This window comes from Lemur catta, chromosome 9 (assembly GCF_020740605.2).
Source record: "Lemur catta isolate mLemCat1 chromosome 9, mLemCat1.pri, whole genome shotgun sequence".
NCBI lineage: Eukaryota > Metazoa > Chordata > Mammalia > Primates > Lemuridae > Lemur > Lemur catta.
The window spans coordinates 63387274-63394611 of NC_059136.1; the positions used below are offsets into that span (position 1 = coordinate 63387274).

The 7338-nt window shown below is 37.4% G+C and overlaps 1 non-coding gene across 1 annotated transcript; it reads right to left on the bottom strand.

Moving 5' to 3' along the window:
* Positions 1-62, bottom strand: LOC123645347. The gene has a single exon (XR_006737530.1). It is a non-coding gene; the product is annotated as a U7 small nuclear RNA (small nuclear RNA).
* Between the last annotated feature and the right edge of the window lie 7276 nt (positions 63-7338).

Sequence of the window (7338 nt, forward strand, 5' to 3'; positions counted from 1 at the left end):
TTGGGTCATCTGGTGAGGACCAGAAAACCTGCTAGACAAATTCTACAATAGCTGTAACACTTTTAAGGAGTCTTTTAAAAGTCCCACATAACAACTTGAGTTTATGTATCATTGGCCAAAAATTAGCCACATGGCCACACCTGGCTGCAAGCAAAGTTAGGAAATGTAGTCTCTCAGCGGAGAACATTGCTTATCTGAATAAAATTGAGACTGTATTAATAAAGAAGAAGGGGAGAATGAATCTGGCATGGACAATAGTATTTTCTACCATGTCTACCAATTTCCAGGTTCTTTGAACAAGCTTCCTGCTTCATGGACTGCTCTGTTATCTAGCGATTTTGCATTTACCTGGAATTCTTTTCCAAAAGTATCAGAAGTTCCTACAGATCATTTTTTTTTTTTTTTAAGACAGAGTCTCACTCTGTTGCCCGGGCTAGAGTGCCGTGGCATCAGCCTAGCTCACAGCAGCCTCAAACTCCTGGGCTCAAGCAATCCTCCTGCCTCAGCCTCCTGAGCAGCTGGGACTACAGGCATGTACCACCATGCCTGGCTAATTTTTTCTATATATATATATATATATATATATATGTTTTTAGTTGTCCGCATAATTTCTTTTCTATTTTTAGTAGAGACAGGGTCTCGCTCTTGCTCAGGCTGGTCTCGAACTCCTGAGCTCAAACAATCCGCCCGCCTCGGCCTCCCAGAGTGCTAGGATTAGAGGCATGAGCCACCTTGCCCGGTCTAAAAAACTTTTTTTGTAGAGATGAGGTCTCACTATGTTGCTCAGGCTGGTCTCCAACTCCTGGTCTCAAGGGATCTTCCTACCTTGGCCTCCCAAAGTGCTAGGATTGCAGGTGTGAGCCACCGCACTTGGCTGTACTTCCTTTTTCTTTTTATATATCTATAGACTTATGGGGTACATGGAAATATGTTTTTTATTTTTATTTTTTTATTTTGTATTTTTTTAGAGACAGAGTCTCGTTCTTTTCCCTAGGCTGGAGTACAGTGGTTGATCATAGCTCACTGTAGCCTCTAACTCCTGGGCTCAACCCATCCTTCTGCTTCAGCCTCCCAAAGTGCTGGGATTAGCTCACCCTTAATTATAGAATTATATTGCTTTGAATGTTTTAAACACTAAAGAAATATGTTTACATGCTAGGAGAAAATTATAATAGTAAATTATGTGTAAAAATGTATATAAATTTATGATATAAACTTTTCTAATATAGTTTTATATTCAGTTAGAGACCTTGATTACAAAATTGAAATATAGACATAATTATAGATCTTGATGCAGAAAAGGATTTCAGGAGTACATATATTCCAATTCCTTCTCTTTGTGCAGAGGCCAATTTTACAAAGAAAGCCATGGGCCTCAGAGAAGTTTAATGCCTCAACAAGGTCAAGGCTACATGGTTGTTAAAGAGTCCATAACCCTAACTCAATCCCAAGCATGTTCCTGGCAATAATTGGTCCTTAATCTACATTTGCAGAATGAATGACATTCTTTCCTCCTAGTTCATGGTGTTTTGCAATATGCACACTGAACTTTTAGGAAGCCCTATGATCATAGTTCCTCTTTGTGCTCTCTGAGAGTCACAGTTAATCCTTAGGGCCATATACAAATTCTGTTGGTGTGAAGCATATAAAATAGCACTGATAGAAATATAACACAAGTCATGCTTATAATTATAAATTTTGTAGCAGTCATATTAAAAAGAAAAATCAGTGAAATTAACTTTGGTAATATTTTACTTAATAAATATATCAAAAATTTTAGCATGCCAAAATTTAAGCAATATACAAATTATTGAGATATTTTACATCCTTTTGTTCCTAGTGTCTTAGAAATCTGGTATGTATTTTGTAGCCCATCTCAATATGACTATCCCAATTTCAAGTACTCAATATCCACATGTGGCTAATGAGTATTGGAGCATGGATACTACATTTTAATGTTTATTTATATTTATGTTTCTTTAAATTGATTTCTATATCCCTTTTACAGATTGATACAACACACGATCAAAATAAAATTACTGGCTCCCAGATTTGAGTAGGGGAGGAAGAGAGGTAGCTTTGATGAAAATGACATTCAGATTTTAAATTCTTTATTAAATATATTGACAGAAAACATTTTTCTTGACTGCTATTAAAGGCAGAAGACTTTAATAAGATATTTCAAATTAGTGGGTAAAGACAATATAATTAATATATGCTCTTGGGACAACCGAGCACCAATTTGTAGAACTATAAAATAGTAAGGTTGGATCCCAAATTTACTCCTATACCAACATAGTGCTATGTGGAGCTAGGACATTTTGTCTCATGCATTCCTGGTGGGGTGTAAAATTGGGGAACAATTTGACAATATCAATTTAAATTTTATGTTTCTACTTCTAGGAATTTATCCAACATACATATTTGTGCAAGTGCATAAAGAAATATGTGAAATGTAATTTATCATAGCAATTATTTATAATGCCAAAATGTTAGAATACAACCCAAATTTTTATCAGCATAGGATTAGCTAAATAAATAATGATGCATCTACACTGTGCTTACTATATATTCCTTTTTTTAATTTGAGAGATGGGATCTTACTCTGTCACCCAGGCTGGAGTGCAGTGGCATGATCAGAGCTCACTGCAGCCTCTAACTCCTGGGCTCAAGCAATCCTCCTGCATCAGCCTCCCAAGCAGCTGGGCCTATAGGCATGGACCACCATGCCCAGCTAATTTTTAAACTTTTGTAAAGTCAGGGTCTCATTATGTTGCCCAGATGATCTTGAGCTCCTGAGCTCAAGCAATCCTCCCACCTTGGCCTCCCGAAGTGCTGGGATTATAGGCATGAGCCACCAAGCCTGGCCCTATATATTCCTTTAAAAATGAGACCTCTGTAATGTCCTAATATAAAATTCACTATAAGATAAATTGTTAAGAGAGAAAAATATGACCCATGACCTAGATTAGGGGTTGGCAAACAATCCAACTTGGCATCTGTTTTTGTAAATAAAGTTTTATTGGAACACAGCCTCTTCCATTCACATATTGTCTATGGCTGCTTTTATGCTATAATAGCAGAATTGAATAGTTGCTACGGAGACTGTATGGACTGAAAGGCAGAAGATATTTATCATCTGGCCCTTTACAAAAAACTGTGCTGAGCCCTGTATGCTACTATCTGTGTCATATAACTTTTACTAGTTAAAAAAGAATATAAAATAATTGCAAACTACCACTTCTAGCACATATACCATTCTGCAATTGTAAACCTGAAAATATTATCAATGGCATGGAATTTGTTGAAATTCCCTGCCTTTAAGGAGGTTGACATAAAAATCATTAAGCATGTAGTTCTATATGATTTTTAATATGATCAATTCTATATTTCTAAGACTCAATTTATTCTGTGCCAAGAAAAGCAATTGTAAAGATGAAAAAATTCAATCAAGCAATTCATTATTTTGTGTACAAAGTAAATGGTTTGAAGGTTGGTTTTGTTTTTGTTTCTTGTTTTCCCTGAAGTCACTATAACAACTGCCTTGCCTTGAGGCAAAGTGGCAGAGTAGTAGGAGTTACTAGCTAGCTTTGTAACTAACATGGCAAGGTCTCAGAGTGAGAAGACTGGACATCATGATCATTAAAGCCCAGTGCTGGCCTCCATTCTAGGATTCAGTAAGCTCTGGCCATGTTACTGCATTGTCAGCATGCTCGCTGGCTTTGGATGCATTGCCTGGCCTTTAAAGGGAGTGGCACACCCAGGCAGGGATTGTCTGTTCGGAGTATGCTGGCTTGCCCTCTCTGGACACTAGGATGTGACTGTAATGTTAGGTTCACTCAGTTCAGGCTCCCAGACTGTTTAACTTGAAATTTCAGAGATGTCAAAAGAATTTTTTGAGAAGAATTGCATTCATCTTGTGGAATGAGTAATAAGTAGATAACTAGGTAGCTTACGTATTAAAATATATATAAGACAAATTTGTAATACTGTCTAGGCATAACAGCGGGAAGGATGCTGTTTTAATATGAAATTATTCTTGGTGGAGTTGTTTCTGTGAGGCCACTTATCTAGGTTCTCTTGGGGCCCAAGGCTGAGGACTTTTCTTCTTCTGTCACCCCAGCTTAGGCCAGTCTGGTTGTTCTGACACACTGATCCACACACATTTCCTTTTTACTTTAACAACATACTTGTATAACACTTTGGACCCCCACACAGAATAGAACCATCATTATCTCTTTGATATCTTCCTCATAATTTCCTCTGACTCTCATTTCTTTGTATTTGCTGATTCCTTTCTTGCTATGATCTCAGGTGTCTGCCTGTAACAGCCTGGCCTCTGTTTGCATGGTCCTAGCCTCTCATTGATATGCTACCTCTCAGCATTTAGCCATGCCTGGTTCAAACCAAACCAAACCAAAAAAATCTTTGTTAACACCCATAATCACAAACATGGCCCTTGTGGATCTGAGGATATCTTAGCCAATAATCACAGTGATAAATCTTCCCCGTTACTTAAGTACCCCATGCTCCTCTATGTCTCCCAAACATGCTGTTCTTTCATGGTTCTGTGTCAAGCTGTTCCTGTGCTTGAATGTACCCTGCACTCTCTCCCCAGGGAACACCTCTCATCCCAGCTCAGTCATCTCTGACTCTCCTGGAGAGATTTACACTCTCTCATTTTCAATTCTCATTTTATTCTTAAATTTATTAATATTTAGTGTATTGAAATAATTTATTTTTGTGCTCGGCTTCCCACTTAATCACAAATTGTACATAAGTCATTTTGTGTACCAGGCACTTTGAACATGAGTCACAGATTAAGTCTATGACAAAAGGTGGTTGTTGAATGTGTTGTCCTTTAAAATTCCTGGCAACCTTACAAATCTTAAGGTTCTAGGAATGTCAAGGAAATTATGACAGCAAATTCATCCACTTGCAAATATTTATTAAGTATCTGCTATGTGCCAGACTCTGACAAAATGCTTGACATATATCAGTGAATAAAACAAAGATACCTGTACTCTTGTAGTGATGAGATGCAGGCAAAACATCATAGACTTGAGAAATAATTCAATTCTCTAGTATGGTAGAAGGTGAGAAGTGCTACAACACAAAAAAATAAATTAGGAGTGCTGGTGTCATGATGGACAACTTCTGGCCACCTCACTGTTGCTTTTAAGTATAGTATCTAATAATATCCAACATTGGAGCCAAACAGTCTAAGCACTTTACAAACTCATTTAATTCTCATACTAGCCACACAAGATAGGTATTATTCTTATCTTCCTTATACAGATTAGGAAATAAAGAGAAGAGAGGTTTGGTAACTTGACTAAGGTCACTCATGGTAGAGCTGGGATTTGAACCCATTTAGTCTGATCTAAAAGTTCAGGTTCTTAATCAGTATTAATTAGCACCCTGATATCTATGGGAGGTGATAAATTCCTTAAATTCCCCACTTCCCTTTTTGTGTATACAGTAAAAATTCCTTTTAGACAGTTTAAGACAAGGAATCTGTTTACAGCCAGGGGGCAGCAAACGATTGCTTTTGAACTATGTATAGGGCAAATGAAAACATGGAGATACAGCTTTTCTAACTGTTAAATTGTAGTTAAGCCCCAAAATAAGACAATGGAGTCTTCCCTGGTCTTTTCTTTATTCATTTAGAATAAAATTAATTACTTTCATGCTAAAAGTAACATTTAAAGATATTGCTTTAAAATAATAAATTTACACGTAGAATGTGTGATATCTTGATCTGAATCTTGATCTAAATATCAGCATTACTAATATTTTCCCACTTAGATGTTATGATATTTTGAGATGTCAGAATTTGTGTATTCTTTAAAAATATTTTAATTGCTGTTTTCACAACTAGAGAATGGAATAAATGAATATGTCTTTATGCTCATATATTCTTAATTAGCAATGGAATTTAAAATTCATGTATATAAAATATTTTTTCAAATATTAAAGGAAGACAATGGTATGGAAAAATGATCACCAACTTAAATATTAATTTAGATTTTCTCAAACTGTATAAAGGTATATTTGCTAGATACTGTGAATAATGATTTGCGGGTACCCTTATAGCATTTTAAAGAGATGATACATAGAATAACAGAAAGGGACATTTAGTCTTTAAGGAATCTTAAATAGCAGTAAACAGCAACTCATTAATTCCAGATAACCCAATGGGAAAACTGAAGCTTAGATCTAATTTCCTTAAATGAAATGGAAAGAATTGGAACTGGGGACACAGGATCCCTACTATTCTGATGGCCATGAATTTTAAAGCTGAGGAAATTTGTAGTTCTCTATTAACTACTACGCAGACACGAATTGGAAGTGTGATTGGAGGAGGAATGCAAGCATTACCCTGGAGAAAAGTGGGGGTGACTGAACCAGGGTGGCCAGTGCCAGAAGGTGGGGCGGGACCTTTGGTGAATTTTACAGTCAGGCTGCTGGGTGGTGGGAGAAGTCCAGCTCCTGCTTCATCTCTTCTTGGGGCTGGGCTGTCAGCCTGGTACCCCTAGGGAGCTGGCCTCACTGGACTCTCCAAAGATGCCCCAAAGCATCTCCTCTCATGTGGCCACCACCCCGTGTACATTTCTTTTATTTAGAACAATTCTCATACTAGCTGATTTTCCTGATTTTAAAAGAGTAGTCACTACTCTTTAAAAACAGGAAATAGGCCAGGAGCAATGGCTCACATCTGTAATCCCAGCACTTTGGCAGGCGGAGGCAAGAAGATCGCTTGAGCCCAGGAGTTTGAGGCTACAGTGAACTGTGATCACATCACTGCCACTGCACCCCAGCGTGGGTGACAGAGTGAGACTTTGTTTCTAAAAAAAAAAGAAGCAGCCCTATTCATATACACATTTGAAGAGCCAAGTTCTATGCACAAGGAAATATTATATATTTAGTGTATGTCCAAACATTTTATATAATATAAATTTATATAAAATTTATATCACATAATATTTATACACTTACATAACATACATATATTTATATGCCTACATAATATTAATATGTGTATGTTATTCCACTTTTGGTCCTGCTCCAGCCAGCCCTCTGGGAGCTGCTTCATTGGCCCACACTGGCCCGTGTACTTTGTGCAGATCCCTCCCAGGGGGTCTGCTGGGCCTCCCAGCTGAACTGCTGCGGAGTCATGTTTGTGTCTCTCTTCTAACTCTTAAAACAGTCTATTTGGTATTAGTTTTAGTACACTTGTATTCTAAGCGTCCTTACTAGATTTGAAGCTCGAGAACATTCATCTTCACATCCTCTGCAGTGCTTAGCATCGCGAGTAGCAATGTACTTCCAGACCGT